This window comes from Pelodiscus sinensis, chromosome 22, assembly GCF_052426305.1.
Source record: "Pelodiscus sinensis isolate ZL-2025 chromosome 22, ASM5242630v1, whole genome shotgun sequence".
NCBI lineage: Eukaryota > Metazoa > Chordata > Testudines > Trionychidae > Pelodiscus > Pelodiscus sinensis.
The window spans coordinates 10,872,323-10,879,749 of record NC_143073.1 but is presented as its reverse complement, the minus strand read 5'-3'; positions in this window follow the sequence as shown (position 1 = coordinate 10,879,749).

Here is a 7,427-nt window from a genome sequence, read left to right as displayed (position 1 = left end):
AACACGGGAAGCTAGTTACAACAGAGAGGGGAATGGTGTTAAAAATGACCCATTGAAAATGCTGCTTGGCCACGTTTGTATCCAAGGGCCCTGCTCAGGCAGGAGCTTTGCCTCGTTAGGTCTCAATACATTATCCCCCTTTTCCTGATGGCCAACTGAGGCACAGAGAGGGAAACAGCCTACCAGGGCCATCCAGCAGTGCAGCAGCAGAACTGGTGTTAAACCTATGAGGGTTCCCCCCAGGCTTTATGAAATTGGCTTATGAATATAAATATGCATAATTCGGAGATGCTTTGGACAAAAAAACCTCATGTAACCTATCCATGTTAATGCTACAGTCTGCTGGATCTCTATATCCGGTTAGGGCATGTATCATTCTGGTCTGTAAAGTCAGAAATATTAAGTATGACTGAGACTAAGGGTATGTCTATTCTGCAAGGCTACGTCTACACTGGCATGATTTTCCGAAAATGCTTTTAACGGAAAAGTTTTCTGTTAAAAGCATTTTCGGAAAAGCACGTCTAGATTGGCAGGATGCTTTTCCGCAAAAGTACTTTTTGCGGAAAAGCGTCCGTGGCTAATCTAGACGCGGTTTTCCGCAAAAAAGCCCCGATCGCCATTTTTGCAATCGGGGCTTTTTTGCGGAAAACACTACTATGCTGTCTACACTGGCCCTTTTGCGCAAAAGTCTTTCGGAAAAAGACTTTTGCCCGAACGGGAGCAGCATAGTATTTCCGGAAAAGCACTGATGATTTTACAGGAGATCGTCAGTGCTTTTCCGGAAATTCAAGCGGCCAGTGTAGACAGCTGGCAAGTTTTTCCGCAAAATCATGTGATTTTGCGGAAAAACTTGCCAGTCTAGACACAGCCCTCTGCTATTTTAGGATCCCGGAGGACCCTACGTCTACAGAATACCCTGCATCTACACAAGCTGCCCGTTATTTCAAAATATTTTTGGAAATAACAGGTGCGCTATTTTGCCATCCTGGCAAAGTTCATGGCAGAAGGAATAAAGGATGGCTCAAAATAGCATTTTATTTCGAAATTTGGCACTGTGTAGATGCACCAAATTTCAAAATAAGCTATTTTGAAATAAAATCAAAATAAGATGTGCAATTTGCATAGTGTAAACTGCATATCTTATTTCCAGTGTAGGGTGCAAGTTTAGCTGCATCCTATGGTTTTAAATGGGCTACGGGGAGCCATCAAAGGTGCGCCTGAAGACTTAATGACTGGGTGATCAACTTAACTTGTGAACAGCCTTGATTGTCCTGTAAGTCCAAGAGTGATTGGACTGGTAAGACATGTGATCATATCACATGCTACTGGGATTCCAGTTTGACCAGGTAAGTTTCCATGAAAGGGGAGAATGCAGAAGAAAAGATTCCTGCCCAGAAGAATGTCTATTTAAGCAATGGGAAGCTATCAGTCCCTTTGTCTTTGGCTGGCATGGCACCCCCAAAAAGAGGGCTGGGGACCTGGATCAGGGAAAAGTTTTTGACCTGGGTTGTAGCTACACTGGGAAGGTTTGGCGACAAAAGTGCTGTCAACATGCAAAAGTGAAAACTGATCAAGCTGCCTCCCATTGTTAGCATGTCGTGGCCATATTGTTAACTCCCCTGTTGACAAACAGAGCAAAGCCATTTGGGTCAGCATCCCACAAGGCAGTGTTATGGGAAGGCAGAGCTGATCCCTACGGTTCTTGGGATTCTCTTCGAGCTCTCCCATGGCCTCCTGGGAGCAGCATCATGAGTTTCTCTGAGAGCTCTCTGGGCTGAGGAATGTCAAAGCAGCGAAGCAGTTTCTCCAGCCCTCCCCCAGCAGCAGCCGTCTGCCTGCCGCTGTGTTCCTAGCAGGGCAGAACAGGAGCAATACAATGATTTGTTCTTTTTGTTTGTTCTCCAAATGGTGCAGCTCCCTCAGCTGTCAGATACTGCCCAGAGCTTTGAAAGGGGAGGGGCACATGCCTGCAGGGCAGCAGTGACCACAAAATACTGAGCAGAGCCATCAGGGCTGGCATTGTGGGATACAGGCGGAAGCCAGTTCTCTGGACAAAACAAACCACAGAGTCCACACTGGCACTTTGTCAACAATAAAAGGAGAGGGAAAGAAAAAAGTCTCTCACGGGTGGAATTCTTTTGTCGCCAAATCCAGGTGTTTTTCCTTGACAAAAGTCGTACGGCAGTGTAAACACTCACACTGTTTTGTCAATAAAAGGCAGTTTTTATGGTGACACAACATGCCAATGTGGACAAGGCCCTGAAGAGTATGGCTAGGACAAGAACAGCTTTTTAGGTTAGAAACTGCTTGCAATAAGTTGTAGTGTATTACAACCAGCTACAAGTTTTCATTTTAATTTTGTAATTTACTTTGATCTGTCTGTTTTCACTTGCAAACACTTAAACCCTATTGCTTGTACTTAATAAAACACTTTTGTTCATTGTCCAGCCCAGTGTAAATAATTGATCCTGGGAGGAGAGGGGAATGACAGCCAGTGTGCATATCCTCCTTTCAGAAGTAAAGGGGGCTTGCCTGAATTTACTTTCATTGTGTAAAATTGTACACAGAGAAAGACGGATTTATTTAGTATTCTGAACCCTTTTGGGGATTGGTTTCCTGGGCGCTGTACACCCTCCCAGAGCTGAAGTGGCTCTCTGGGGGGAGAGGCGGTTACCCCAACTCTCTGCCTTGTCTGGGGGAGACCAGAGGACCTGGCCCAGCAGGACAGAGGATGGGGAGCCACAGAGAGCAAGAAGGCGGGGGTCAGTGGCATGATCAGCACACCGGGGAACAGTCCCAAGGGATCTTCTGTGACCACATCCCGTCACAGGAAAAACGTTTGAGTCCCAGTCTCACAGCCTAATTGCTAGGCTACACTCCCTCCCTGGACAGCTGGGGGCTTGAAACACATGTCCCCAAAGGGACAGGAGCCTAACCCCAGCCAATCTCCACAGGCACTTATCTGACTGCCTCCATGGATTCCCCTCGCTGGATCGCCAGCCACCACCGCACGTAAGCACCGCGGGTGACAACTCGCTGGCCCTGCCCTCTGCCTGGTGCTCTTCAGGCTATAGCACAGCTGGGTGAATCGGAATTGCCACTATGCAAATCAAGAGACTCCCCCAGGGCTGAAGAGGAACTGCTACCATGAGAGCCGAGCTTGTGAGAGCAGAGCGCATGAGAGCTGAGCGCTGCTCTGTCAACACCTGCTTGGTCCTGGCAGGAGTTTGCAGGAAATGAGTGTTTAATTCACTTAACTCTTTTCCTTCCTCCCGTGGTTCTGGAACAATTTTTAGGGCAGGGGTGCTAAGTTGCACCCCTCCTTCCCACCATACCCCATCCACATCCCTCTCCTGCCCAGGCTGGGGCCACAGCCGAGAGCAGCTGCGGAGCCCTCAGCATGGGGCTGACAGTCAGGCGCCAACAGCAGAGCCACCAGGATTCTGGGTGGCAGTGAAACCCCTGGCAGCCAGGCTCCTGGGGCCGACAGCAGGGCCTGTGGGATCAGTAGCTGGACCCCCCAGAGGCAGTGGGGCCTGCCGCTGGGACCCCCTGGAGCTGGCAGTCAGGGCTGTGGATGGCAGTGCCAGGAGCACAAAATCTGTGGAGATGCTGCAGCACCCCTCACATCCCGACTTCCAGTGTCGATGCCTTTCTCCACCGTCCATCAAAACCAGGGGATAAAACCAGCCGGGGGGGGGGGGGGGGCAGAGAAGGGAGTCCCAAAGGACCCAAGTAGGACAGAGCAGACTCCTCACAGCAGAGGGAGAGACAGCCTAGAGCACTGGGCCTGTAGGAGATGGGAGGCCTGAGGGCGTCGGTCACCGAACCCTGCCAGTGATGGTTCTTTCTGAGCAGCTTTGAGGTCTGAAAGAGCAGGCGGCCTTAGCGGCTGTTAGCACAGAAGCACGGAGCAGCCTGCAGGGTGTTTCTGAGGGTAATGACATTCCAGCGTCCACACGGGAGACCCCGGCCACTGATCCGGTAGGTGACAAGCTTTCCTCTGGAGAGGCTGCGACTTAACACGCCAGAGAACTCCCAGCTAGAGCAAGGGTGAGGAACCGCAGACTCGAGGGTAGGATGTGACCTCTGGCTTGCCTAGATTCATCCCACATGGTGCATGCCCCCCCCCCCCCAGCATGGGGAACCCACACTGGTGCTTCAGGAGTCTCCTCCCTCCCCCCGCTACCCAACCGTGGGGCTGGAGCACACAAAATCTACTAGGCTGCTTCCTCCTCCCCCTGCCCCCAGGCTCTGATGTGTGAGGGGAATGTGGGGGGGTGTCTTTCTCCTTCTCAGTCAGGGGCTACATCAGCGAGGGGTTTGTTTTGGTTTGGGGGTGTTTTGCTTCTCACTTGTGCTCAGCCCCCAACTGATTTTTCTGTGGGTGGGCAGCCCATGATCCAAAAAAGTTTCCCCACTCCTGAGCTAGAGAATCCCCTTTCGCACCCTGCAGTCCCATGAGTGTGACAAGTTTTAGATATGCAGCGTAATGGGGGAAAGTGCTCTGTGTAAGGAAAAAACAAAAGGAAGAAACACGGGCTGGAATTTGTAAGGCTAGGCGGGAAGAGGCTTCACCTACAAAAATACCGAGAGCAAGAACTGTGCAATATTGCAAAAGATGGTCACTGCTGTGAGATGGTTAAGACAACACACCCCACCACTGGCCAGGCAAGTGAAAGAAAAAAGAAAAAAAAGGAAAAGCAACATAAGTAACTCAGGGAACAAAATCAGGTTTTGCGAGAGCAGGTACCAATGGCCATTCTGTTCTAAGAGCCAGGATAAAAACCAAGGATCCAGGTTCCCAAATACTTTAACCCACAGAGCAACAGTCCTCTGCTCAGAGCTAATAACCTTCTGTGACAGCGAGTTGGGGTTTCCCCAATCCTGCACCCCGTAGCAGCCAGAACAGTCTCCACCAGCCAGTAGAATAGAGAGGAGTTTATTGATTTTCCAGAATACAGCACAGCACATACGTGATGTGGCTACCAGGGGCAGGGCCAGGATGGCTCAGACCCTAGGGTTAGGGGCCCATCACCCCTAGCCCCCAGCTTAGCCTGTTCTCTCCATGCTTCCCAGACAGCAACAGCCTCCCCCCAAGGCCTTGCCCCCCAGCCAGGTGCTGGTCTCCACCTTCCTCACTTTGTCTCTCTGCCTGGGAGGCTGAGCCTAGGTGTCTGGGTTAATACACATTTGGGAGAGTCAGTGGGAATCACATCACAGCGCAGGGGAACACCGGGATACAGAGCAGACAGCACCCCCACTACGCCCCACCCTCTTCCTCAAATAGTTTTACATACCAGTTAAGATTTCCTTTATATCTTTTCTCAGTTTGCTAATTTTGCTGCTGCTGTCTGTGCTTTAAGATTTCCCTACGACGACTCGTGAAATTTACATGCCCCTTCCGGAAAAGGGGCCAGTGTAGACGTAGCCTCTTTGTTTTAAAAGTTAGAGTTAGTACAAGCCAACTAACAGAAAAGTTAACCCCGGCTTCCAGAGGTGAAAGTATCTTAACATTTCTTACAGGGACTGTCCTATCACAACCCGGGTCCCTGCCAGCACTTTCAATAACTCCCTGCTGGCTTCTGCCATAGCTCAGCCAGCTCTTGCCAGAGCTGTGCACCAGAGTGCACCTGCTTGTTTTCACCTCTGCCTGCTTCTATCCCAACCACTCACTAAAGTCGTGGTGTCCAACCAGTTCTGAAGGAGTAGCTACTGCTGTAGCAAACTAGCCACAGTCAGCCAGCCAAATAGCCACATGTGGGTGTGACAGGGCACCTGCCCTGCACTGGGCCTTTAAGCCCAAGGCTCAGGCCTTGAGCCTTAGGGTGGCTGGAAGAACCCAGCTGAAGCGGTTAGGCTAATGAGACCCCAGCTGTCAGAGATCCAGGAAGCCCAGGTGGCTAGGCGAGCCCAGCTGTCAGCTATAAAGGGAGAAGCACAGGTTGCTGGGGGAGAGCTAGTGGAGGGCTGACTGCAGGGGAAGTGGGAGCTCCATGGAGGGAGACAAGCTGGGGAGGGCCAGCCAATGCTGGAAGTAGGCCAGCCAAGACTCCCCTTGACTAGGGGCTGGAGGCAAAGGTTCTGGTTTGCGGGCTGATCAGGAGGCCGACTAGGTAAGCAGAGCTGTTGTGGCAAATGCCAATGATGAGCACCCATACAGACTGTAACTTGCCCTGAGTGGGGCTATATGAGGACAGTCAGGGGGCACTGAGGCACAGTGGGGGGCTTGCACCCCTGACAGTGGGTAGTTGCTAGCATGTCAGACACCACAGCATCCGTGTCTGAGACATGCATTTTTCTTAGTTCCCTATAATAATATTTTTAAAAATAATTGTAAGTTTGTTTTGTATGCCATGTGTGTTGGATGTGGTGTGTGTCACTTTTCTGGTTTAATTTTGTGTCCATGAACAGGCCTGGTCTTAGGGCAAAGCAGGCAAGGCAGTCACCTTGGGCCCTGCGCTGCACACAGGCCTGGGCTGCTAACGCGAGCCATGCACCTTGCAGGACATCACGGTGAATTCCCCAGGGCTGGCTGCATACACAAGCCACGTTAGCCGGGTCTGACTAGCTGGCAGCGAAGCAGAGCAGCCCAAAAAACCTGCACCCATCCAGGGGAAGTAGTTCAAGTCCCACCAGCTATTGGGAAGCAGCACAGTCTGCCAGAGGGGAGCACACAGCCCTCCCTACAGCTCTGATCTGGCTCTTCCAACCTGCAGGAAGTTTCCCATTCTGCTGCCCTCTTTGCATAGCTGCAGAACAACCCCCCCGCCCTGCAGTTCCCTTTCTCTGGGGCTACTTCCCCTGCTTGCCAGTCTCCAGGCGTGCTCTCTTCCTTCCTCCAGTGGTGCTGGAACCATTTTTTAGGGTGGGGATGCTGAGCTGCACCTTCACCCTGCTCACAAAGAAAAAGCCTCTAGAGCTGGGGGAGGGGGAGATTCCCAAAGCACCAGCAGCCCTAGAAATGCCTCTGCCCAGTGCCTGCACTCATGCGATCTGGCCCGTGCCCAGCTGTGAAATCCAGCCCTGGCATGAGTTGTCAATGACCCCCTAATGCGCAGCTTTGGGCTTGGTAGGTTTTCGCATAACCCATGTTGAACTGCTTTGAATTAGGGGGTGGAAGTGTTGTGGGAAATTTAGTCTTCAAAGGAGCCTTCCAATAAATCAGTCTCCACCATCCCCTACTTGTATTCCCTCTCCTCCCCCAACAAAAATTGTGAATAGCTGTGAACATGGGGGAGGCCAGAAGGGAGGGGAGTATAAAAACATCCCTGCCTAAGCCCTCAGGTAGCACTTTGCCTCTTTTCACAGCCAAAGGCTTCCCACCGATTAGCAAGTCAAGTGTGGCTCCCCCAGGGACATAAACTAGAGCAATGGCCTCCAACCTTTTGGGGCTGCCGGGCACCCAGGGGCGGGGCCACTCATGC